Consider the following 27,193-nt stretch of genomic DNA (forward strand, 5'->3'; position numbering starts at 1 on the left):
GCTGGTAGGACAGGGTGCAAACTCTTATTCACACAGAACAAGGTTTCTCTGAGTGATACCAGAGAAGCACCGTCTCTGTTCTCCCTTAAACAAAATAAGAAAATTCCTTCCATCAGCACCTTAGAGACCAACCAAGTTTGTCATTGGTATGAGCTTTCGTGTGCATGCACACTTCTTCAGACACATGCATATGGAAGCTCATACCAATGACAAACTTAGTTGGTCTCTAAGGTGCTGATGGAAGGAATTTTCTTATTTTGTTTCGACTACATCAGACCAACACGGCTACCTACCTGTAACTCCCTTAAACAGGCATTCTCAAACTCCTCCTTACTAGATATAAATATCAGAGAAGTAATGCAAAGGTCCTATCCTTTGGTCTGTCCCTTGCCACACTACCTGCACACTCCTTAACTGTTCTTTGTTGCTCACTATTGTACTGGCCATAGGTTTACATCCAACCCTCCTCCTGCATGTCGTAGACCCACTGGTACTCAAGGACATGGCTAACTTAGGTTCATTACTTTCAGTGGACCTACTCTGTAGTAAGGAGACAACCCATAGAATCAATATAAGACAAGCAACAGATTTTATCAGCCCATTATCCCAATAATCAAACAGCAGCTTTCCCTAACCTGTTGCTTTCCGTATACAGTCCCCATCACCCCTGACCATTGGTGATGCTGGCTGGGGCTGCTGGGAGTTGTTGCCAAAACATCTAGAGAGGGCCAGGTTGGAGGAGGCTGAAATAGGGGTGAGGCGGCTCAGCCCCAGCCTACGCCAGTGGAGAGGGCTAGCTCTCACCCCAGCTTCCAATACCCTCAAGCGCTGCTCCCAGTCAGTGTAGGAATAGTCAGTACTGAACCAGTTAGGCCAATGATCTGACTCTGTAATACAGGCATAGGCAAACTCAGCACTCCAGATGTTTTGGGACTACAACTCCCATGATCCCTAGCTAACAGTGGTAAGGGATGATGGGAATTGTAGTCCCCAAACATCTGGAGGTCCAAATTTGCCTATGCCTGGTGTAATGCAACTCCCTGTGACCCTACTGTTTTCAACGCAGATGGTTTTAAAATGCAAACCCTTGAGCCCTCTGCATTTTTTCTGCTTGATGGGAGGGAAAGATTGAACTGCTATGAGCTTGCCCTCCCTGGGCACCTGACCTCAGCATGTTGGTTGGAACTTGAAAGTACAGTGGTACCTCGGTTGTTGAACGTAATCCATTCCGAGAAACAGTTCGACTTCCGAAACATTTGACAACCGAGGCGCAATGGGCGTTCAGTAAATTCCGTCACGGTGTTCCATTGTGCCTGAGGTGGTTTAGTCACGCTGGCCACATGACCCAGAAAGCTCTCTGTGGACAAACGCCTGAAAGCGAGATGAGCGCTGCAACCTCATAGTGATCTTTGACTGGACTTAACCACCCAGGGGTCCTTTGCCTTTTGCGTTTAGATGTTGTCTATCTTCTCCTATAACTCCTCTACCAGAGGAGAAGAGAACCCTGAGGGAAGGGAATACACATTTCTGTGCGCACACTTTTCTTCAAGTATACATGCAAATACAGCAGGTGCATCAGAAGGCCTTGCCTTCTGCCCCAATCTTGTTTGCCATCTCTTCCCACCACCATGCCTTATCTGACTTACTGATGTATAGGAATCCCGCTAGGGTTGCCAGACTCAATAGTGGACAGGGCTTCTGTGCCTTTAATTGCCCTGCTCTCTTTTGAGTCTGGAAACCTTAAAGAGAAACCAGCAGACCCTTTGTTTAATTTCCAAGCAAAGGGTCTGCTGGTTTCTCTTTAAGGTTTCCAGACTCAAAAGAGAGCAGGGCAATGAAAGGCACAGAAGTCCTGTCCTCTATTGAGTCTGGCAACCCTAAATCCTGCAGGTGAAGCTTCTCCTGCCACGCACAAGAGCAAAGCTAGTTAAGCTAGGGGTTCTTTACCTTTTTACCTTTAAAACATGCCATGAAATGCAGAGGGGACCTCACTAATGTGTGCATGCCCTCAATTTAGGAGCAGCAGGAAGGGTGTTACTCAGCTCTCTCAAAGGAACACACGAAGGGGCCAGGCCGCTGCCCTGCGCCACCCTGAACCTTACAGGCGCATGTGTGCAGGCCATAGCTACCTGCCAGCAGCCATGCACTTGGCAGCTGGGTGAAGGAGTTGTACACATCTTGGCTCATGATTTCCCCTCATGCAGAGGCGCCATAAGTGGTCCTTTGCACAGCCACTCAACACCCAGGCAGAACACGTGCTGACAGTAGAGGGTGGCATCTCGTCACAACAACACAACCCCCCTCAGCATTCACTTAACATGTGAGGGGGCTAACGTGCATTCCTACTTAGTACAATGGCGGTCTCGAGAAAGTTACCTAAGTATTCCAATGGCAAAGATTTGGGGTTTTCTGAGCCGTTGTTTCTGCTCTGTTATTTTGTGGGGCTGCCTGTTAAACTTGCGTGCAGAAATTTAGCCAGGGGAGCTTTTCAGGCCACGGAAATACTGATGGGAAAAGTTTTTAGATGCTTAATGCCAGCTGCCATCAAAGGTAAATGTATCAAAGGGGGATAAAACAATATTGCCTGTTATTTTTAATAGGGAAGGCGTTATTAAAAATGTATGCTCACCATCTGAGCACACTGCCATTTTGGAGGAGTCTTTGACTGAGCATAGAATCCTGAACCACTTTAATATTAAACTCTCATTCTCTTTGGGTGGTTAAAAAGAAAGTATGATGGTTCAAGCCAGGGGTCAGGTGGGGTGGGGGGTGTACACCACCCCTGCCACTAATGTCCCTCCCTGGGTGTACCTGGTATCCCCCCCATCCTTTCCTGCATTAATTGGGGAGGTTTGGAAAGGTTGTCTAGCACGGTCCACTGGATGTGCTTAGAAATCTCCCCAGGATGAGGAAGGCTGAATCATGAGGTAGCTTCTAAGTAGGTTCAGCCAAATGCCCCCCCCCCTGCTCTTTTTCCATACGGAAGAGGTGTGTGGGGTATATTTCTCTCTTTTTGTTAATGTAGTAAAGTATATTGTGTATTGAATTACCTCAACAAGGTGGTTCCAAGCAATCCTTTCTAGGGGTTTCACTGCAATCCCTCTCAAGAGAGGCAGTTTGTTACTGATTTGGCTATATAGAATGGATTTGCCAAAGAAAATTTGGAATGACTTTTTGCGTTGTCAGGCGCAGCCCCCCGCCATCCCAATGTGGCTCCTGGTTGTACGGACTGGCTTCACCCTCCCCAGACGGGATACCTGGAGGTCTCCGCCTACCTCAGCCGATTGCCCAATCTTACCTGTGAAGCGTCAGTTGGCTCCAGAGCTTCTCCCACCTTGCCCTCCCTCAGTTAAGTCTTCTTTTGCAGGTTAACCTCTTCTCCACAGGTACACGGGCGCTGCTACGCCATGGTCGCTGTTGAAGGGCCGGAAAGGAATTTTCCTGCTTTGGCAGGTTTTGCCTTCCCCGTAGCAAAACATCACAACTTTGGCGGTTTCAGGCCTTGGGCGGAATCCTTTAGTCTATCTTCCTAAATTGGGGGTGTGTGTGTGAAGTGGTGACCCATGGCCCCCCTGCGGCAGTGATCCCAGGGTTCCCCATTAAAGGGGTCTTGAGGGGAGGCATTGGCCACATGCCAAGAGGTTGTCATTGCTCTCCCCTGCGACGGTGGCAACCTCTCTGCTTGAACATATGTTCTCCAGAGCCAGCCCAATCCCCACACATTCTGAATAACCCTGATGTCCCCCAGATCCCCGGCTGGTAACTGGGAAGGATAAACGCCCAATGCCTGAGCCAAGGTCTCCCTACACCTGAAACCTAATAAAGTTGTGGCCAATTTTAATCCCATAGCAAGCTGTCCTGAGTCATTATTCCACTCGGGGGTCGCCTGGGGTTGGGGGGGACTCTGCCTGTCCATGCAAATACCCTTGCCGCTGGAGTCAATAGTTTGCAAGGCTATTGAGTTTTCGTTGCAGTTGTAATTATTCAGGGCAATTATACAAAGTCCAGTTTTGCATTTCTAAATATGTAATTCTAGTGCCTGGTTCTGCAGAACAAATAAAGTAGCTGGGAAATAATTGCGGTAATTCTGATCCTGTGGGCAATAAACAAAACATGAGTAGGCTGTACCAACACATTCCAACGTATATGCAACTAGGTTAATGTTTTTCTATTAAGTTGCTAATGGCAGCCTCCACCCACTACCGGAAAACAGACTGCATCAAGGAATGTTCAACAACTTTGTGGAATCCCTCAAGGGAGACAGTTGAAATATTTATTTTTCTTTTGCAATCTGTTTATTTGTTAATTTCTGCTCTTACTGTACAAAACTGTTTCTAAATACTAATTGGAGATTTCACTAATTGGTGAAATGTTTCAGAGTAGCATGCTGCTATAATAAAGCAGAATTAGACGAGGGATGAAAGGATTGCCCTGCTTCGTTCGCAATTTATCACGGATGAGCACTAAATCAGTGTTTCTTGGTGCTCATCCTCATTCCGGAAAACGGAAAGCTAGAAATGAATGCATTGCACATACTAGGCTAGCCAAGTTGCGTGTTCCCTCGGCAGGTTACATTAGAGGAAGAAATTCAGCTCGGACAGCTGTTCTGTTCAGTATATCTTCAAGTTATTGTTTTTGTTTGTCACAGTGGTATGTAACAATAGTGTTGGTGCTGACCTTTAAAGCCCTAAACGGCCTCGGCCCAGTATACCTGAAGGAGCGTCTCCACCTCCATCGTTCTGCCCAGATACTGAGGTCCAGCTCTGAGGACCTTCTGGCGGTTCCCTCACTGTGAGAAGTGAGGGAACCAGGCAGAGGGCCTTCTCGGTACTGTCGTCCACGTTGTGGAACTCCCTCCCATCAAATGTCAAGGAAATAAAAAACTATCTAAAATTTATCCAAGCAGTGTAATCTGTGCCGGCTTAAACCTACATACAGCAACAGTGTTTTGTTGTTGTTTAGGCTTCTGTGATGTAAGTAATGGGCCCCACCTGCTCCCTAAAATAACACTGGTTTGCTCCTTTCTATATATAGGGTGCCTACATTCTGCATGGCAACATGTGCAAATGGCTTTAGATACCTATTAGGTCCATAAATTACCGTATAGCATATATTCAACACAAAAAAGTGACAATTTGTTGTTGACGAAGGACAGCTGGACATATAAAGGGCCCCATTACCTTCAGTAGCTTAGGGCCTCATCAAGTGGCCTGCACATTCCCAATAACCACAACCTGCCCTTTTAAGGGCTTGCCCACACTTCTATCCCCTCCCCACTGCTTTCCCCCATGTTTCTCGGACCCGCAAGCAGAAGAGAAAGGACATCAAAGTCAGAGAACCAATAAATTAAGCTGTGAATAAACATTTCCTTTTCCAGCTAGCATTCAGTGAATATTTCAATCTTTTGTGTTATCCTCAACTTTGAACTCATTTTTAATCCTGCCTGCTGTAACTAAGGCTTTGGTTTCATTATACAGGGAGCCCTTTCAATTTTTATTTGCATAGTAATTTTAGAGGTTTCTTTGGCCACCTTTAATCTGGTGTGTTTTGCCTTTCCATTTGACCCAAGCTGGAGCGAAGCTTCATTGTCTCTGTTCTTGTGTCCTATTTAAATTATCGCTGTGTCTGTTTGAAAACAGAACATGCACTTTGTTTTCATTTATATCTAGTTCTGATCAGCTTACATAAATGTTTATAACTTTTGCATTAGTTTTCAAAAACCAGGCTGGGAAGAAGTAGCAGAATGCCCTAAATATCACAGGAGTTTAACGTTCTTACCAACACCAACTGACCAGGGCCCTGTGATAATTTTTATGTATTTTCTCGTGAGGAGGAACAATTTTTTTAGCAACCTGCCAGCGGAAACTGGAGTCAGGTTAAATTCCTTCTTATCTTCATCAACCCAAGATGAACTGAAAGTATGACAAATTTATCTGAGGCTGCATATTGTTGTTGTTGTTGTTTAGTCGTTTAGTCGTGTCCGACTCTTCGTTACCCCATGGACCATAGCACGCCAGGCACTTCTGTCTTGAGGCTGCATATTACACTATACCTTTAAAGCGCTTATTTCCCTTCAAAGAATTCTGGGCACTGTATATTGTTTAGGGTTGCTGTGAATTTTAGCTCTGTGAAGGGCGAACTACACATGCCAGGGATAAAATTTGGTAATCTTTCAAAATATGGTACCCTGCGTGAGGCCAAAAATTGGCACTCCCAAGTGGATCTTCTCTGTTATGGATCTTCTCAATTTTGCACCTACATTGTCCTAAATCTGCATACACTGTCCTAAATCTGGTGCGTGCTAACTAACTAACTAAATTAATTAATTAATTAATGTGTTGCAGGATCACTTGGGTGAATTTGCTGAATCCCAACAGTGAAAGCTTGAACATGCATCAATTATTTTTAAACATTTGTATTCCACCTCTGCTCCAAGCAATCATGGGTGCTGTAGAAAGCTATCTACCCCTGCCTGCGCTGTTTCAAATGCATGGGAATGGCTCTTAAAAATAAAGAGGCCCCCATGTATAAGACACTCCCATGTATAAGACGACCCCTATTTTTTTTAAAAAATCCAAAATTAAGAAAATGCACTATGCACTATCAGTGTATAAGACAACCCCTTATTTTAAACTTCAAAAATTTAGGAAAAAATATAGTCTTATACACGTCCAGTATACCTGAAGGAGCGTCTCCACCCCCATTGTTCTGCCCGGACACTGAGGTCCAGCGGCGAGGGCCTTCCGGCGGTTCCCTCACTGCAAGAAGCAAGGTTAAAGGGAACCAGGCAGAGGGCCTTCTCGGTAGTGACACCCGCCCTGTGGAACGCCCTCCCACCAGATGTCAAAAAGAAAAACAACTACCAGACTTTTAGGAGACATCTGAAGGCAGCCCTGTTTAGGGAAGCTTTTAATGTTTAATAGATTATTGTATTTTAATATTCTGTTGGAAGTCGCCCAGAGTGGCTGGGGAAACCCAGCCAGATGGGCGGGGTATAAATAATAAATTATTATTATTAATACAGTACATGTAGATATTGATTAAGAACAGCATTACAGTACTGTACAGGCCTATCTGCTGCTTACAGTTAAGCCACTCAGTTCCACAGTCAAAACTGGAATGTTTTTGATTAACATTTATACCAAGAAAGATGTTGAACAAAGGTTTCAGCGATACCTTGACAATCTGTAAATTGATGATCCCTTGATTGCTTTAAATCTGTATGCCTGTTCAATGTTGTCTGTTGTCAAGGAATTTAAATTCTGTTCTATGATGAGTTTATAATTCATTGCAAAGTCTCTAATATCTGGCTGGGGAGCTAATTAATCTGCTAGTGAATCCTATTATTCTACAGTTGGATGAACTGTTGTCTCAGACAGTTTTTAAAGGCCAAATTCCTATGAATGCACACTTAGCTAGAAGTATGCTGGCATGGAAGCCGCCAACTGCAGGTAGGTAAGGCAGATGGAGGGTTTCACTGAAACAAACCCAATTCCCCCAAGTGAAAGAACACATTTAAACTAATGTGATTGCCTATCTCATGTCTTGTTAAGCCTATGCAGTAATTTCTCAGATACTACAGAAATGGGAATACAGTATGTTGTACATTCATACATTTTCTAATGTCTGTTTCTGGAACAAGTTGTACATACTGTGACAAAGGGGAGACCATATCCTCCAACATTTCTCCAATGAAAATAGATATGTCCTATATAATTACTGTATTAAGATTATTATTACAGTGGTACCTCGGGTTACGAACGCGATCCGTTCCGGGTCGCAGTTCGTAACCCAAAAAGTTCGTAACCCAAAAACGCCATTTTGCGCATGTGCAAAGCGCTATTTTCGCGCTTTGCGCATATGCGCGCGGTGCTTCTGCGCACGCGGCAAAAATACTTCCGGGTTTGCGCAGTTCGTAACCCGAGTTGTTTGTAACCCGAGGTACGACTGTATTATTATCATTATTAATTTTATACCCCACCCATCTGATTGGGTTGCCCGAGTCACTCTGGGTGGCTTCCTACACACACACACACACACACACACACACACACACACACACACATTAAACATTTAAAAACTTTCCTATACAGGACTGCCTTCAGATGTCTTCTAAAAGTTAGATACCCAGCTCTACCTCTCTTTCAAATCAGAGCCAGTGAAGGCGGTGAAGGTCCTGTGTGAGTGCCTGGAAGCAGTTGGAGGATGGATGGCGGCTAACAGATTGAGGTTGAATCCTGACAAGACAGAAGTACTGTTTGTGGGGGACAGGAGGCGGGCAGGTGTGGAGGACTCCCTGGTCCTGAATGGGGTAACTGTGTGCCCCTGAAGGACCAGGTGTGCAGCCTGGGAGTAATTCTGGACTCACAGCTGTCCATGGAGCCACAGGTCAATTCTGTGTCCAAGGCAGCTGTATATCAGCTCCATCTGGTACGCAGGCTGAGACCCTACCTGCCTGCAGACTGCATGCTCTGGTTATCTCCCGCTTGGACTACTGCAATGCACTCTACGTGGGGCTACCTTTGAAGGTGACCCGGAAACTACAACTAATCCAGAATGCGGGAGCTAGACTGGTGACTGGGAGCGGCCGCCGAGACCACATAACACCAGTCTTGAAAGACCTACATTGGCTGCCAGTACGTTTCCGAGCACAGTTCAAAGTGTTGGTGCTGACCTTTAAAGCCCTAAATGGCCTCGGTCCAGTATACCTGAAGGAGCGTCTCCACCCCATCGTTCTGCCCGGGCACTGAGGTCCAGTACCGAGGGCCTTCTGGCAGTTCCCTCGTTGCGAGAAGCCAAGTTGCAGGGAACAAGGCAGAGGGCCTTCTCGGTGGTGGTGCCCACCCCGTGGAACGCCCTCCCATCAGATGTGAAAGAAAAAAAACAGCTACCAGATTGTTAGAAGACATCTGAAGGCAGCCCTGTTTAGGGAGGCTTTTAATGTTTAATAGATAATTTTATTTCATTTTTCTGTTGTAAGCTGCCCAGAGTGGCTGGGGAAACCCAGCCAGATGGGCGGGGTATAAATAATAAATTATTATTATTATTAGGTACTTATCTCCCTAGCTCGGGGGTCACATAACTCCATACCCTCCAACATTTCTCTTATTAAAATAGGGACATCCTAAGAAAAAGAGAGACATTCCAGGATCAAATCAGAAATCTGGATGGCTTCTGTAAATCCAGGACTGTCCCTGGAAAATAGGGACACTACCGGTAGGAGGGTCTGGAAAACTGTCTGCCTTATTCAGCAGGATGCATATGGAATGTGGCTAATGCCATGTGTTCTTAGTTTCAGCCACTAGCTGTGGGAGGCTACTGGAGCCAGACCAAATACCAATGTGTAGGCAGCTTTAAGAGTCATGTCTCTTTTGGGCCCCAGTTGTAATTAAGGAAAATAAAGAGCAAGTCTTTCCATATAATCTTCTGAATTTTTTGGGAGCGACAATAATTATGTTGTAAGAGAAGAAAATGAAGAAAAGATTGTTGTTGTTGTTGTTGTTTAGTCGTTTAGTCGTGTCCGACTCTTCGTGACCCCATGGACCATAGCACGCCAGGCACTCCTGTCTTGCACTGCCTCCCGCAGTTTGGTCAAACTCATGTTCGTAGCTTCGAGAACACTGTCCAACCATCTTGTCCTCTGTCGTCCCCTTCTCCTAGTGCCCTCAATCTTTCCCAACATCAGGGTCTTTTCCAAGGATTCTTCTCTTCTCATGAGGTGGCCAAAGTATTGGAGCCTCAGCTTCACGATCTGTCCTTCCAGGGAGCACTCAGGGCTGATTTCCTTAAGAATGGATAGGTTTGATCTTCTAGCAGTCCATGGGACTCTCAAGAGTCTCCTCCAGCACCATAATTCAAAAGCATCAATTCTTCGACGATCAGCCTTCTTTATGGTCCAGCTCTCACTTCCATACATCACTACTGGGAAAACCATAGCTTTAACTATACGGACCTTTGTCGGCAAAGTGATGTCTCTGCTTTTTAAGATGCTGTCTAGGTTTGTCATTGCTTTTCTCCCAAGAAGCAGGCGTCTTTTAATTTCGTGACTGCTGTCACCATCTGCAGTGATCAAGGAGCCCAAGAAAGTAAAATCTCTCACTGCCTCCATTTCTTCCCCTTCTATTTGCCAGGAGGTGATGGGACCAGTGGCCATGATCTTGGTTTTTTTGATGTTGAGCTTCAGACCATATTTTGCGCTCTCCTCTTTCACCCTCATTAAAAGGTTCTTTAATTCCTCCTCGCTTTCTGCCATCAAGGTTGTGTCATCTGCATATCTGAGGTTGTTGATATTTCTTCCGGCAATCTTAATTCCGGCTTGGGATTCATCTAAGAAAAGATATTAAACGTTAAATGCTGCAAGAATTGAAATTCCTTCTGAACGGAAAACTGAAATCTGATTTTATTGGAGAGTAGTCAAAGTGAAAATAGACCATATTATTCATTCCAATGCTCACTCATCTGAAAAGCTTTAAGAAAGGTAAAGGATGAGTGCTACAGTTCCCTGAGCGGTTTAACAGTCAATCCTTCTCAGGGAACTATGGGAACTGTAGATCTGTGGAGAGAAGAGGTGTTTCCTGACAAACCACTGTTCACAGGAAGCCATGCCTGTTTAAAACATATATATGATCATATAAATGTTGCTTTTTTTAAAAAAAAATGAAGTGTTTTATCAATGCACTTTCGTGCGCATTGGTTCTGCTGAGGTGGAAGACACATGAAGGAAGTGAAAGCTATGACCCTCAGCAAATATAGCTGTCAATATAAAATTCACAATTTCACATTATAATCCTGCACCTAATCCTAACAGATCAATGGAGAATTCCTTTTTTTATAATAATTTTAATTGGTTTTTTACAATTTTTTTTCAAACATAGCGACATTTTTGTAAAGCTTAATAAACAACATTTTTGCATAATAAGCAACATTTGGCTAAGTAAGCCTGAGACTCCCCCCCCCAAATAATGGTTTTTAAACTTATTCTTTAATCTTGCATTTACTTGTATTTTATTATTATTAAATCCAATCCCCCTTTTCCATTTAAATCACTCTTAATTATAAATGATACCATTGTCCTTACAAAACTTCTTGTAACCATACTAACGATGTCAATTGTTGGCAGTTGTCTTTCAAATACACGATCAATGGAGAATTCCTAATGCATTGGTTCCACCCCAAAAATCAGTCCCAGTCACTCCAGTTTCCAAATTCTGAGGGGAGATTTGGCCAAGGAAAATCTCCTAAACATCCCTAGGAAATGATAAGATAAAATCCACACAAGTTTGAATTCTTTCACCCTCTCTTTGGTTATGGGGGAAGAGGGTTGAGTTCTCATTTGACTAACTGTGGTTCAAATGGGGGTGGGGGCGGGAAAATTGTGATAATCAATAACCGTCAAAAAGAACTGGGAGCTGTGCCAGTAACAGCATCAACATTATCATATCCAAAATATATTCTGTCTTCAAATATATGTTACTTGTCTTCAGATATATATTTTCAGCAAGCTCCAGTGCTTTAGTTTACCCACAGATCTTTAACAAAGGCCCGATATAACTTTGTCTGGTGTTTGGAAATCCTGCAGACAGATTTTGAATTTTAACAATTGTGTAAGAGTAAAAGGACAGCTAATATCAGTGTCTAGTCATGAACTAAAAGATATTGATTAACACATCACACACTTTCAAAACGAGCTCTGGCCGCAACAGAGTCTTCTTCAAAAGGAAGAGAATTCAAAATTAATTTTAGTGCATATTCTCTTTCATACAGTAATTATATTCACTGATTTATCTCCACTAGCTGGCAGCTAAAAGTCGGGGAACTCTGCCAACTTATTAGATTGTGATCAATGAACCTGAAGAACTAACCCAATTACACAATGGCCCTGGAAGATTTGTAGCTTAGGACAAAGTGGATCATACCTCATAGCTTGGCTAGAGAATGATAAAATAGTAACATTAACCTTGTTAAACAAACAGGTTTACAGATGAATGGGGAATGGTATATAAATGAGAGCTCATCTGAGCTTGGAGTCTTTAAATATATAAAGGGGTACACCTTAAGGGATGGCTCTGGGAATACATCTTCTCCTGTTATAAATGTGGATTGATATAACATGGTTTATTGTTCTACAGGGAACTGCCTTATACAGAATCAGAACATTGGCTCATCTAGAGTACTCTCCAACATTTCTCAGATGAAAATAGGGACATCCTTGGGATCGAATCAGAAACTGGGATGGCTTCTGTAAATCCAAGACTGTCCCTGAAAAAGAGGGGCACTTGGAGGGTATGCAAACATTCCCAGTCCTACCTGGGGGTTGAACCTCGGAGCTTTTGCATGCCCTGAGCTATTGCCACTCCTCTGGCTTCCAACAAATAGTGATGATGGGTCACAGTGATAACCAACCATTTTGTTGTTGTTGTTGTTGTTTAGTCATTTAGTCGTGTCCGACTCTTCGTGACCCCATGGACCAGAGCACGCCAGGCACTCCTGTCTTCCACTGCCTCCCGCAGTTTGGTCAAACTCATGTTCGTAGCTTCGAGAACACTGTCCAACCATCTCGTCCTCTGTCGTCCCCTTCTCCTTGTGCCCTCAATCTTTCCCAACATCAGGGTCGTTTCCAGGGAGTCTTCTCTTCTCATGAGGTGGCCAAAGTATTGGAGCCTCAGCTTCAGGATCTGTCCTTCCAGGGAGCACTCAGGGCTGATTTCCCTCAGAATGGATAGGTTTGATCTTCTTGCAGTCCATGGGACTCTCAAGAGTCTCCTCCAACACTATAATTCAAAAGCATCAATTTTTCGGCGATCAGCCTTCTTTATGGTCCAGCTCTCACTTCCATACATCACTAAACCAACCATTAGGGGGACCAATTACTGAGCACACAAACCTTCTCACCCTCTGCTCTCTCCCATTTCCCTTGCTTCTCCAGAGTGGTGGGCAGCATATATTCTGGGGGGGGCCATCGCTGTTTTACCCTTTGCACCATTACGCTGACAAATAGTAACTGGACCCACGTGCAGGGAATTCACACTGACAATGCAAGTCAAAGGTAATAAAAAAACTCTATAGTCATAGAAAAACAGGTGTGCCTAAATAGCTTTAAAGAAGGAAACAAAATTATTTAAGATTAAAACAGAAAATTCAGGCCAAAGACAGACTATTGACAGACTGGATGGCCCTTGTGGTCTCTTCCAACTCTATGATTCTATTCAATTTTCAAATGTATTATTATTTCAGTAGTATTTCCTTTTAATCTTGCTCTGTCAATAATCTCAACACCCCCCCCCCCAAAAGAAACATACCCTGTGTCAAGTAGTCATGCTAATTTTAGTTCATAATTTTGCAAGTCTGAGCATCTTGAAACGGAGAAAGTTCCAGGACTGTAAATCTCTCAGTGTTAAAATTTGAAAAGTGCTCAGGGACAAATTAAGTGGATGAGAGCACTTTGATTCTTCATTAGCAACCAGAGAAGCACCCAGGGATTGGCGAAAAAGCTAACATGACTCCATTATAAAGGGACAATCCAGGAAAGGGTTGGCTGGTGTGTATAATCTTCACGCTGGGAAAGATTCCAGTTTCACGAAGTTGGATGCAAAGAGTTCTGCAAGTTCAAAGAGTCAGAGTATAGATTTTATGAAGATCAAAGTTATACATGACAAAACCCCGCTTTGTCCGAGTGAGAGTATACTACTTTGAGGAGTCAAAAACAGTTGCTTTATTCCCTAATAGTTCACTGTCTGTGGATATTGGGGAAAGAAATGGCATGTTTTCCTTCCTTTCCATTTCATTTTTGGGGGTGAGGTGGGGTGGGATAGTTGCTTTGTTCTTAGTGCTACACTCCTGATAATATGATATGTATACAAATATGCAATGCCAGAATGGAAGGGCTGGGTTCAAGAACTGGGCTGGGTGGTCCTCAGTACAATGCTTGCCAGTAAACCCCCTCTAATAGTTGCTGTATTTCTGTTATTGCTCCTCAGTTCTGGCTCCTTGTTCTGCCTATTTGTTTGCTTGCCCTCTGATCCTGCTCTTTGGGGTTTGCGCTGGATTTCCATCTGTAGCACAGCCCTGACATACTCTGATGTGCAGGGCTTGAAATGAAACTTTACCATTGAGTTGGCTCTGGGTCAAAAATCTTATTGAAGTGTAGGTGGGTTCCCACGAGGCAAGACACAGTGATAACAGCAAGAACCTTTATTGAACTAACAGAACTGGACAACAGGGGCAAAGCAATTGCTTATATACATTTCTGAAGGCCTCCCACTCCCAACGTGATTGGCTGCCTAATCTTCCAAGCTGTGAATCATGACTCAGAGTTTAAGGGCCAATGGCAGAGGCCCAAATCCTGAAATGTTCTGTGATTGGATAGCATGTATCAAATCAGAACACAGGGGCTCAGAATCCTTAGTCCAGACAGGGGTCCCCAAACTTACCTCGCCGAGGGCCGGTGCTGCCAGTGCCGATCGCGTACTTCTGGGTTGCCGGAACACTGGGAATAGCTTGTGTGCATGCGCACGGGCCTCCTCTGGCCTGGAAGTGCGCCGGAAATGACGCTTGCGCATGCTCACAAGCTATTTCCGAAGCGCCGGCAACCCAGAAGTGGGCAGCTGTGCCATGCCGGTGAGAGTGGGCAGCGGGGGTCGCTGGGGGCCATGTAAATGAGCCTCGTGGACCGCATCCAGCCCGCGGGCCTTTGTTTGGGGAAGCCTGGTCCAGCTCAAGTTCAGGCAAACCCAAACCACTGAATACATAACACTCATGTAGTTTTTTATGGGGGGGGGGGTTCCATTTGTGCCCCCAGATCTTTCATCAATTTTTTGTTGCTATTTTGTACTGTCTATGGATGGTATGGCACACAATGTAGATTTTCAGTTTACATATCATGCGCTACTGAAGTGGCTACAAATGATTTTTAAAGCAGGGTTGTGGTGGTGGAATCAAGACCACGCACCCCATTCCAATTTAGCAGGAGTGCTGACACAAGTGTTTCTTTAAAGGGGCAACTCTTCCGGGCTCAGTGCATATTAATAGCAGGAGAACTCATAGAGTTTTATTTGAACTTAGAACACTACATGTTGAGGAGAAATGGAAAACCTTGATGGAATGGAATATCTTGGAAAGGGGCATGGCTGGCTGGAACCCTGAACAGAAGCCCTCCACTACAACGTTTCATTTCAGGTTCCACTTTTAATGTTCAGGGATATCCAATTCCTATGATATATTTGGTAATCTGAAAGGGTTTGACAGATAAGCAGCTGTTTTGTAACTATTTGTAACTCCATACTCGTATCTCTTGGAGTGTTGGTTTAATAGAAAAGCAATTAAATGCTTTAAATGATGTGATATGAGAACATATGACAATACTGCTTAAATTGAAATTAGCAGAGGAAAAGGGATCTGTGTGAGAATGAAGTGAAGTGGTCTGGAAAGGTAGGTAATAGAATATCATGAACTGGGAAGGCTCAGGTGGGCTTTATATTGAATCTGATGTTCTTAATAAAGCAAACTAAAAGGCTGATAAAGATTCCCAAAAGCTTCACAAGGGTTTGACAGTTGAACAAATAAAAATAGCACAGTGATTCAGTTGTGTTATTTTTAAAAGGGAAATGTAGGGAGTCTGAAGCTTATTTTGTCTAGTGCGCTCTATGGCTTCCAACATATTTCACGGTTTGTTCCAATCTAAGTCCCCATCTGCACTATGTATTCAATGCAGTATCGTACCACATTGAACAGCCCTGGCTTCCCCCAAGAATATTGGGGTGTGTTATGGGTGCTGAAAGTAATTAGGAGCTCCCCCATTCCTCTTAAAAGAACTACAATTCCCAGAGTTCCATGGAAAAAGGGATTGATTGTTAAACCACCCTTTCTTAATTTCCAGTTTGTGATCAATAGGGATATATAACACATTACCACCTTGAGTAATTGTACCAGTTTTCCTGCAACTCCTATGATTTTCCTGGAAATTAATCTTGGAGGAAACCTGCAAATTTTGAATTCCATTTTAGGTTAAATCTTGGGGGTGTAAGAAACACCACCGAAAAATACCACTAGTCTTTTGGAAACTCTTTGATTTCCCGGGAGAAGATCTGTCTCTCGACAGACACCCCAAATACACTCCCCAGTACCTCTAGGTAGGGCTGGGAAAGACTTTGGTCTGGAAGCTCCACAGAGGCAGCACAGAAAATAATAGTATAAGGCAGCTTCCTATGTTTCTATGTTATCTCTCAAATATTTCACCAGGGGAACCACGGGATTAACTTCAGGTGAAATCATTCTTGAACCGACTGTACCAAAAGGGGGGGGGGGAAACAACAATTTTGGAAGAATTAAGAGCTGAGCCCCTTCTACTTTCTCAGGCTGTAAACCTGCGTTGCAAAAATGAGTGTATGGAATTTTATCAATTTCCCCAGAATGCTCCTACTTCTTTGGCAACTTCTGCTTTAAGCATTTTCGTGCATGCATTTGTTTAGTGACCCGTTTTTCTCTTAGTTTGCCAAAGGTCTTCTGCTGGTCCCAAGTTACCATGCCTGAGGTGAGACATTTTGCTACGCAGAAAGGATCGGCAAATGGTACTCCTTCGAGGCAAGGTGCACAGAACCTTTTGGCACTTGAGGCACCCTACCAATGCCTCTCCCTCGGAGCAAAAATATAGCAATGAATTAAATGGCCAGGCCAACAAATTCCTGTCCTTTCATGACACCAGAACCCTCTGCCTGCTGTGACTGTCTCACTCTCCCTAACTAGAGATCTCTAGTTCTTTCACACAGGACTACCATTCCCAGAGGTTCCAAGTCACAGGGAAAGACTGTTAGATCAGCATGTTTGCAGTGTAGCTAGGTCCAGACAGACACAAGCACAATTCCTTGGTAGCTCAACTTTTTGCCTTATGCAAGGTGTGTTACCCCCCCCCCCCAAAAAAAGCCAACGAGAGGGTGAGTTGTGGTCCCATCTGCCTGGTCTGCATGGTGTCATTGCATCTCTCCATTCATTTAATCAAAGTGGTAGCTGACCGTTTTCTCAGCGTGCCTTTCTTTGCAACGGAAGTTGTATTCTCAATCTGGATGGACAACAAATAGTAAGAAGGTGAATTATTCTCTCCCCCCCCCCCAAATGTGTGCTGATAAGTGAAAAGCGGGTTTCTAGTCTATGACAGCAACAGAAGTAGCATTAGCCCATTAATGTATGTTCACAATAGAGCAAGCTATCCAGCAGTTCTGCAGCAAAGTTTTGGCTGGGGAAGCTCTATTGCTTGCATCAACCTTCTGTTTTAGGCAACTGCTTAATCTTCTCAGTGGGTGGCAGAATTACAGGCCCATTTAAGTGCTTTGGTACATCAGAACAGCATCTCCTGAGCACTTGATAGCAACATAATGCCACGGATGCTATTGTGTTCCAGCATATGTGAAACCCTGAACCTAGAAGCACGATTAGCCTGCCTGCCAGGATGTGCTGTTTTTAGAGTAGCAGAGTGTGTTTCATCTGACAGTTCCTTTTATCACTACATTCCCCCCCCCCAAGGAAGACTTGTATCATTTCCTGCAAAAAAACAATCATTATCATTTTTCACCTGTGTAGTTTTCATCCACTCTCTGGGTCTAAGAAGAGCTTATTTCTTTTGTCTTGCATTTATCTGTCAGTCAAAGCAGGCTCTCTCTCTCTCTCTCTCTCTCTCTCTCTCTCTCTCTCTCTCTCTCTCTCTCCTTTTTAACTGTCTGAAGCTGGCAGAATGCACAGGTTTCTAATCTCTGCATAAAAGATGAAGCCCTTTATTCTTATGTATGCTTTTTTCAATGCAAGTATTAGCTTAAGTTCACTTCATAACTAGACTGTTTGGTGCAGAGTATGAGCAAGACCTTCTGTGTCCTCAAATCAGCTTCGTTTTGTGGCACTGTTTTGTTTCAAACAAAAATGAAGCCTCGTGTACACACAATTTTCACCCCAACATCCGTACTGTGGAAAGCCTGCAAAACTCAAGACCCTCCAAAGTTAAGAAAGTCCATTTGTCTATGTGTTAACTGGCCCTGCAAGGAGTTTGCATGCTATCTCAGATAGGCAGCCCCAGTGTGGGTTGCTCTACATATCCCATGTGCTGTGTTTAATTTACTTGGTGTGTCACAAGCTTTGCAGGACTGTATGAAGAATGTTTATTTTTAGTGTTTCACATGTTTTGTAGGGAGCTACCAGGGGCATCCAAGGGGCAGACCATGACAGTCAGATTAGATCAAAGCCTGCAGACCCCCCCCCCAAGTGTCCCTATTTTCTAGGGACAGTCCTGGATTTACAGAATCATAGAGTTGGAAGAGACCACAAGGGCCATCAAGCCAAGCAGGAAGCCATCCAAGTTTCTGATTTGATCCCAGAATGTTCCACTTTTCCTTAGGACATCCCTATTTTCATTGGAGAAATGTTGGAGGATGTGGAGTTATGAGACCCCTGAGCCAAGGAGATGAGTAGCTATACAACCTTTAGAAGACATCTGAAGGCAACCCTGTATAGGGAAGCTTTTAAATGTTTTATTATGTTTTTATGTATGTTGGAAGCTGCCCAGAGTAGCTGGGGCAACCCAGTCAGATGGGCGGGGTGTAAAAGGAAGAAGAAGAGGAAGAAGACATCCCTATTTTCATTAGAGAAGTGTCGGAGGATATGAGGCTGTGTCTACTACTCTAGACCATTGCTGCATATATAAGTTGCTGTTTCATAGCATCATAGAATCATAGAGTTGGAAGAGACCACAAGGGCCATCCAGTCCAACCCCCTGCCAAGCAGGAAACACCATCAAAGCATTCTTGACATATGCCTGCCAAGCCTCCGCTTAAAGACCTCCAAAGAAGGAGACTCCACCACACTCCTTGGTAGCAAATTCCACTGCCGAACAGCTCTTACTGTCAGGAAGTTCTTCCTAATGTTTAGGTGGAATTTTCTTTCTTGTAGTTTGAATCCATTGCTCCATGTCCGCTTCTCTGGAGCAGCAGAAAACAATCTTTCTCCCTCCTCTATATGACATCCTTTTATATATTTGAACATGGCTATCATATCACCCCTTAACCATCTCTTCTCCAGGCTAAACATACCCAGCTCCCTAAGCTGTTCCTCATAAGGCATCGTTTCCAGGCCTTTGACCATTTTGGACACGTTCCAGCTTGTCTGTATCCTTCTTGTGGTACCCAAGTCTGCAAACTTGCTCAGGATGCCCTCAAGCCCATCATCCAAGTCATTGATAAAGATGTTGAATAAGACTGGGCCCAAGCCAGAACCCTGTGGCACCCCACTAGTCACTACTCTCCAGGATGAGGAGGAGCCATTGATGAGCACCCTTTGGGTTCGGTCAGTAAGCCAGTTACAAATCCACTGAATGGTAGCATTGTCTAGCCCGCATTTTACCAGCTTCTTCACAAGAATATCATGGGGCACCTTGTCAAAGGGCTTGCTGAAATCAAGATAGGCTACATCCACAGCGTTCCCTTCATCTACCAGGCTTGTAATTCTGTCAAAAAATGAGATCAGATTAGTCTGACATGACTTATTTTTCAGAAACCCATGCTGACTTTTAGTGATCACAGAGTTTCTTTCCAGGTGCTCACAGACCGTTTGCTTAATGATCTGCTCTAGAATCTTTCCTGGTATTGTTGTCAGGCTGAATGGGCAGTAATTGTTTGGGTCCTCTCTTTTCCCTCTTTTGAAAATAGGGACAACATTTGCCCTCCTCCAGTCTGCTGGAACTTCGCCTGTTCTCCAGGAATTTTCAAAGATTATTGCCAGTGGCTCTGAAATCACCTCTGCCAGTTCTTTTAATACTCTTGTATGTAGTTCATCTGGCCCTGGAGACTTGATTACATCTAAACTAGCCAAGTATTCTTGTACTACCTCCTTACTTATTCTGGGCTGTGTTTCCCCTGCTGAATCATCTGCTCCATATTATTCTATGCACGCCTTTGTTCACACAAGGGAACTTTCAATTTCATGCCTCCGAAATCTATCCTGATGTATCCCATCCACACTAGTGAGTGGTGTTTGATGGGTTGTGCTCATGCTGTGTGTCCCCATCCCTCAATTAATACCACCCAACTCACCATAAATGTCAGAAAGCTGAGGTCCATTGTGGGCATATGTGAAGGTATTTGCACAGGTATCCTTTAATTATTTCCTTTCCTTTTTCTTTTTGAAATGCAAGTTTTTCAATCCAACAGATTTGCACAAGGAGCAGTGAAAATAATAATTTTTAAAATGTGTTTGCCACTCCTAGATGGTATGTTAGCAGTCTCCAAGCTACAGGGGAGAGGCAATAGTGACAGCTGCTTCCTTACAAAATCAACTGTATTCCAGAACAGTCAAGAAAGCTCTCTGTGAACTACGGCATGGAGAAAAACCCAATAGTGGTCATATTTGGCTGTAAGGCATGTTCATATGTTCCAGAAGATTCAGTTCACATCTGAAGTTGAAATTACAGTAATTAGTTTTGTTCTAATTAGTTTGCTTTAAAATATGCTGTATATATCATAGGCATCATATTGTTTCTGGGCATAAGGTATTGAATATATTTAGTTCTTTATTACAGCTGTGTATACCACCCATAAAACCGCCCAGGGCACTTGCAGAATATAACCCTTTTGGAGCAGCAAGTTCTTTTAAGGACCAGCCCCAGAACATCACCACAAACTCGTTTGAGCTGTCATATCAAAGAAATATCACCTGCATTAAATTATTACTGGAAGTATTTGGACTCAGCACAACAAAGCTCATGAAATCATTCACAGCCTGAAATCGAATGTCAGGCTTCAGAGGCACAGATTGCAAACTACACCCTCCCTCCTTTTTGAATCATAAGTTCGAATAACCTAATGCAGATATTAAACATAACTCTGTTACCTGATAATATCTTTAGTGATGACATTCATTATTAATTTCCTTTCTAAAGACCAAAGCTCACCTATCCTTTCCTTCTTTTGCCATTCCAAGCAATTTCTCGCCTTTTACTTGCACATCTTTATAAGCCATTTTTAAGGGAACTAAATTTAATTTTCTTCTCTTTTAGAATATGTCACCCAGGGTTAGAGAAAGAGCAGTTGTGGCTAATTTCTCAAAGGAGCCCCCTATAAATCTTGAAACCCTTCACTAAAAAGAAAAGAAAAAAGTCAGTAGGGTGGCCATTGCTCCAAATGCCCATCTTTTATGGACATTATACAGACTTCATGGGCATAGCCAAGGCAGGCAGGTGCCCTCTAAATCAATCAAAATCAATGCAAATATAAGGTTCTGCCCCCCCCCCAACAAAAATCCTGGCTATGTCCACGGCAGACCTATATGGACATTATATATGTGTTAAAGGTAAAGGGTAAAGGGACCCCTGACCATTAGGTTCAGTCGTGACCGACTCTGGGGTTGCGCGCTCATCTCACATTATTGGCCGAGGGAACCAGCGTACAGCTTCCAGGTCATGTGGCCAGCATGACAAAGCCACTTCTGGCAAACCAGAGCAGCACACGGAAACGCTGTTTTCCTTCCCGCTGTAGCGGTTCCTATTTATCTACTTGCACTTTGACGTGCTTTCAAACTGCTAGGTTGGCAGGAGCTGGGACCAAGCAATGGGAGCTCACCCCGTCGCAGGGATTCCAACCGCCAACCTTCTGATCAGCAAGCCCTAGGCTCTGAGGCTTAACCCACAGCGCCACCTGCGTCCCATAATATATGTGTTATTTATATCTTATTCTATCACCAGGTTCAAAGTAGCTTAAAATCACACCTTACCATTTTAGACTTTAAAAAACAACCAAGGAAGGTGCAAGCACTCAAACTCAGGCAGGGGAAGTATAAATGTGAAATCCCCGCCAAATGATTGCAACTTATTCTGGGTCTCCAAATCTGGATTTTCCAAGTAGGCTGCAATTTTTGGCAGCCCTCTTCTGCCAGTTCTCATCTTCGCAAGCAAAGCAAACTCTTCCCATTCCTGGGAATATGCAGGGAGCCTTGACTTCCAAACTGGCTCCTGGCTCCTGGCTCAATCAGATGCAGAAGATGCAATGAGTTTTAAAACAGCTGCAGGGAGAGGTATTCATATTGTTCTTTTTGTAATTTAATATGGAGACAGTTCCATTGCTGTAGTCCTGTGCCTGTTGATGTCTTCTGTTACTGGCTCTTGAACCTGACTTTGAGCTTGTTGAGGGCTCATCCATGCTGTGTGTTTGCAGCTGTTTGTTTTCCTGTTTAATGTGCATGATCCACATGTTGTTACCCTCAAACAAAACCAGCCTCAATGCTTTTTCCTTGAAAAAAAAATCAGGTTCCAAATCACTCCACTCTGGATCTCAAATGATTTGTTTTGGTGTTATGGATAGATAATCATTTTTAGCTAGTCTTTCAGCTTCTGCAGTGCTTTCATTTATTTTTCAGCACATACTGCAAAAGGGTGTGTTGATAATTTATAGTTGAGTGTCGTCTTTTGCGCACTTCCGCTGTGATTTTTTTTAAGGTGCATGCACAGCTACAGCATGTGCACACTTGACCTGTCTACACTTAATTGGCATAACAGATCCACCCAATCAGAAGTGGGGAGAAACTCAAAATGGAACACCTGCTGGTATGCACAGGAAAAACTGAAGTTGCTCCTCATATGCAAATTTGAATGAATGAATGTGGGTGCGGACTTCCCTGGTCTAATTCTGAATGGGAGAAAGTGGATTAACAGCTTAACAATGCTCAAATGTGGAGAAGACCTGAGACATGATGTGCTTTTCAGCTTTGGGATTCTAACCAGGAAGAAGCCATAGGCCTCTTTCAAACATTCCAACAACACTGATCTGTTTACAATGATACCTTGGGTTACAAACACTTTGGGTTACAGACTCTGCTAACCCGGAAGTAGTACCTCGGGTTAAGAACTTTATATCAGGATGAGAACAGAAATCGTGTGGCGGCGGCAGCAGGAGGCCCCATTAGCTAAAGTGGTACCTCAAGTTAAGAACATTTTCAGGTTAAGAAAGCACAATTCAAAGTGTTGGTGCCGACCTTTAAAGCCCTAAATGGCCTTGGCCCAGTATACCTGAAAAAGTGTCTCCACCCCCCATCGTTCAACCCGGACACTGAGGTCCAGCTCCAAGGGCCTTCTGGTGGTTGGTTCCCTCACTATGAGAAGTGAGGTAACAGGGAACCAGGCAGAGGGCCTTCTTGGTAGTAGCATCCGCCCTGTGGAATGCCCTCCCACCAGATGTCAAGGAAATAAACAGCTATCTGACTTTTAGAAGACGTCTGAAGGCTGAAGGCAGCCCTGTTTAGGGAAGTTTTTGATGTTTGGTGTTTTATCATGTTTTTTATATTCTGTTGGGAGCTGCCCAGAGTGGCTGCGGAAACCCAGCCAGATGGGCGGGGTATAAATATAATAATAATAATAATCCACAACTGTGCAGGTCTGTTTATAGCATTTAGTTCCTCAATTCAAGTAGTATCATCTTAAATTCAATCTGTCGTCCCCCCCCCCCCCCGGCAATGATTTTTATTAATTTTTCCAAATATCTTAAACACAATACAGCTTAACAATGTTATTCTCCTTTAAATCTATATCTCATCCGAATTAACTTCCCTCCACCCCTCTTCTGGCTTCTCTACATTACTCTTAAGCGTGTTTACTATATATACATTCTATAAATGTCTATAATTCCTTAATAAATTTTTGTATTATACTTTAAATATACATTCTTTATTATATTACAGCATTACATCTTATGATCTAACCAAATGATTACAGTAAACGTTATGAGTATTTATTTCAGTCCTGTGAGTGTCTTTATTTATGTACAGTTTTCTCTAAATTTGGACCATTCTTTTTGGAATTTCTCATCGTCCTGCTGCCGGATTCTTCCAGTTAGCCTTACTCCAATACTTTCTGTTGCCATTCTTCAGTTGTGGGAATATCCTGTTGTTTCCATCTCTGTGCAAGGAGGAGTCTTCCTGCTGTTGGAAGAATTTCTGATCTTCCTTTTTAACCATTCCTAGCAAAAATGCCTCTGGTTTGTTTTTTTTTAAAAATACCTAAGTATGCAATTATCTGTAATTATGATTTTTATTTTCATGTTTTAAAATTAAAGCACCACCTTCTCCATCTCTTTCATATATTTGACACATCTTTCAATTCTGCCTATACAAACTGTCCTGAATGTATGCTATTCGGAGGAGAAAGCGAGGTGGGCAGAAGACACTCGGAATCGATATTATTGATAGTTCATATTGAAACTGTAGCCAAAGATTTTAATGGGACTAAAAATAGGTTTGGCGAAGTTCCTGTAGAAAGGATAGCTTGGATGACTGTTAACACGGGAGAGTCCTTTCATCTGCAGAGGGCAATGAAAGGAGGACAGCTGTGTAAGAGCCACATTGCAGAGAGAGCGCAAGGAATACTTGTGAACGAGCTACTAAAATAAAATACAGCTGGCATAAAAGAAAGTATTGATTTGTACATCGCCTTTTCGGCAATGCAAGTTCCATGTACAGAATCGGAGTCAAAAGGTGAAATAATAATAATAATAATAATAATAATAATAATAATAATAATTTATACCCCGCCCATCTGGCCGGGTTCCCCCAGCCACTCTGGGCGGCTTCCAACAAAACATTAAAATACAGAAATCCATCAAACTTTAAAAGCTTCCCTAAACATTAAAAGCTTCCCTAAATTACCATTTTAGATGAAGTTCTGAGCAACGCAAGCAAGCCTACCGTAATACTACGATACTAAGCAAATGATGAGGAGAGACAGAAAGCAGGGGTCTGTTTGATTGGTGCATCTGAAGGCTGGAGAGGGTGGGAATTGGGTTCCCCAATGCATGTAGGCTTTGAATGTACACAATCCATTTTGTCATGTACAGATCCAGGGCCAGATTTAGGTTTTATGAGGCCCTAAGCTACTGAAGGTAATGGGGCCCTTTATATGTCCAGCTGTCCTTTGTCAACAACAAATTGTTGTTCTTTTTTTTTAAAAAAAACTATGATTTGGCATCATGTATGAATGCAGCACCCTTTGTTAACCATGGTTTCTTTGACCATCCTGCCTCAGACACTGCCCAAACTGGGCAGGAGCATTACCCTCCCAAGGGATGTTGCTGCCACTGCTATTGTGGAAGCCTAGAACTGCTGCTTCATAGCACTCTTGTGCTGCCTCACAGTGGTGCCTGGTTTTTTCAAGGGAGCTCTTCTTCAACTCCTTGTAATTTTTCAGAAACTTTTTAAATCTGACCTCCACGACAATTTCTTCTCTTATCACCTCATCATAAAATGTGCCAGATCCACAATGTTCAGCTAAAGGATATAAAGATGTAATAAATCACTGACAGGTCCATCTTCATCTTTTTTCATAAGTGAATTAAACTTTGCTCTTTCATAAATTATGTTGCACCTCACAATGAAATGCTTTTCAAAAGTTCTCATCACATTATTAGATTTCTTTCAGGCTGAAAGGAAGCAGGATATCCTGCCGATCTCCAGGCAGATGAATCGGTAGCCTGGTTCACACATAGTGCTAAACCATGATTTATACAACCATGGCTTAATGTTACATGTGCACCCTGCCCAGCAGCTTAACTTTGGTTTGCTTGTACATTGAAGCCAATGTACACTGTAAGCCATGCTTGGTTTGTGAATCTTCTTTTTTTATTAAAAGAAACACACACTATGATTTGGCATCATGTGTGAACGCAGCACCCTTTGTTAACCATGGTTTCTTTGACCATCCTGCCTCAGACACTGCCCAAACTACAAAGGCCAGAGGTCTTGAAAAATAAAATAAACTTTGTAGACCTAAGCAACAGTTCTATTGATTACCTTTTGACAGATTGGGGCTAGTTTGTGGTTTGTTCAGCAAATCATGGCTTAGCATTATGTGTGAACCAGGCTAGTATGTTAGTTAAAGCTTATTCTTACACACTTGGGGTCAAACAAAAAAGATTCCAGGGCAGATAGCACCTCTCTTTTTAGGGAGTAAAAAAGAAAGACACCATACAAGCAATGCCCCATGTTGTTCTCCTTTGCTGCCCTGCCCCAACAACAACAACAACAACAACAATTTATTACTTATACCCTGCCCATCTGTCTGGGCCTCCCCAGCCACTCTGGGTGGCTTCCAAAGGGTATTAAGAACACGATAAACAATCAAACATTAAAAACTTCCCTGTAACCTCACTTCTCGCAGGGAGGGAACTGCCAGAAGGCCCTGAGAGCTGGACCTCAGTGTCCAGACTGAACGATGGGGGTGGACGCTCCTTCAAGTATACTGAGCCAAGGCCGTTTAGGGCTTCAAAGGTCACCACCAACACTTTGAATTGTGCTCGGAAACGTACTGGGAACCACTGTGTCAGGACCGATGTTATATGGTCTCAACAGCCACTCCTAGTCACCAGTCTAGCTGCTGCATTCTGGATTAATTGTAGTTTCCAGGTCACCATCAAAGGGAGCCCCACATAGAGTGCATTGCAGTAGTCCAAGCTGGAGATAACTCCATTCACTCAGAACCAGCAACCTCTTCTGTTGGATTCTGTCACTGCATTCTGCTCTCTGCATACGACAGAGATCTAGGTGTTTTGGTTGGACCCAAGCTGACCATGAGCCAGCAGTGTGATGTGGCTGCTACACAAGCTAATGCAATCCTAGGTTGCATTAATAGTAGTGTAGTGTCCAGATCATGAGAAGTAGAACAAGGCTTAAGCAAATGGAACAGAAGATTATGCGGAAATGGCATGCTTGTTAAATTGATTCCAATTAATTGGTAGTTTTCTAGATCAGAATATGCTGGCTTTCCCTTGTTAAAGGGGGAAAATGTATAGTCGTGAGAGAAGGGGGTATTTTGGCAAGGAAAGCTGCAATGAAGGATGAAGCAATGGAAGTCACCTTGGGAGCAGATGGAATACAGTCAAAGATTGATGGCAAATTTATGATCCTTTTGCAGAGTAGGAGCCAAATCAAGTCAAACAGAATAATAAATTCACCGACTATAGAGGACTTAGACATGTTAAAGTAGACTTTATTAACAAAATCAATCTGGTACAAACCTGAGAGGATTGTTATTAAGCAGAGAACATATCGGACTCTTCTGGGTTTAGCATTTTTAATGTGCCCACACAGGCTGAGGGCTTTTTTTTTTTAGAAAAAGAAGAAAAGGAAAACTTCATTGAGTATCTAAACAGGAAAACAAAAGCCAGAGGGATCTGCTACTTAA

Source organism: Zootoca vivipara, chromosome 9 (assembly GCF_963506605.1).
Source record: "Zootoca vivipara chromosome 9, rZooViv1.1, whole genome shotgun sequence".
In the NCBI taxonomy this organism is placed as follows: Eukaryota; Metazoa; Chordata; class Lepidosauria; order Squamata; family Lacertidae; genus Zootoca; species Zootoca vivipara.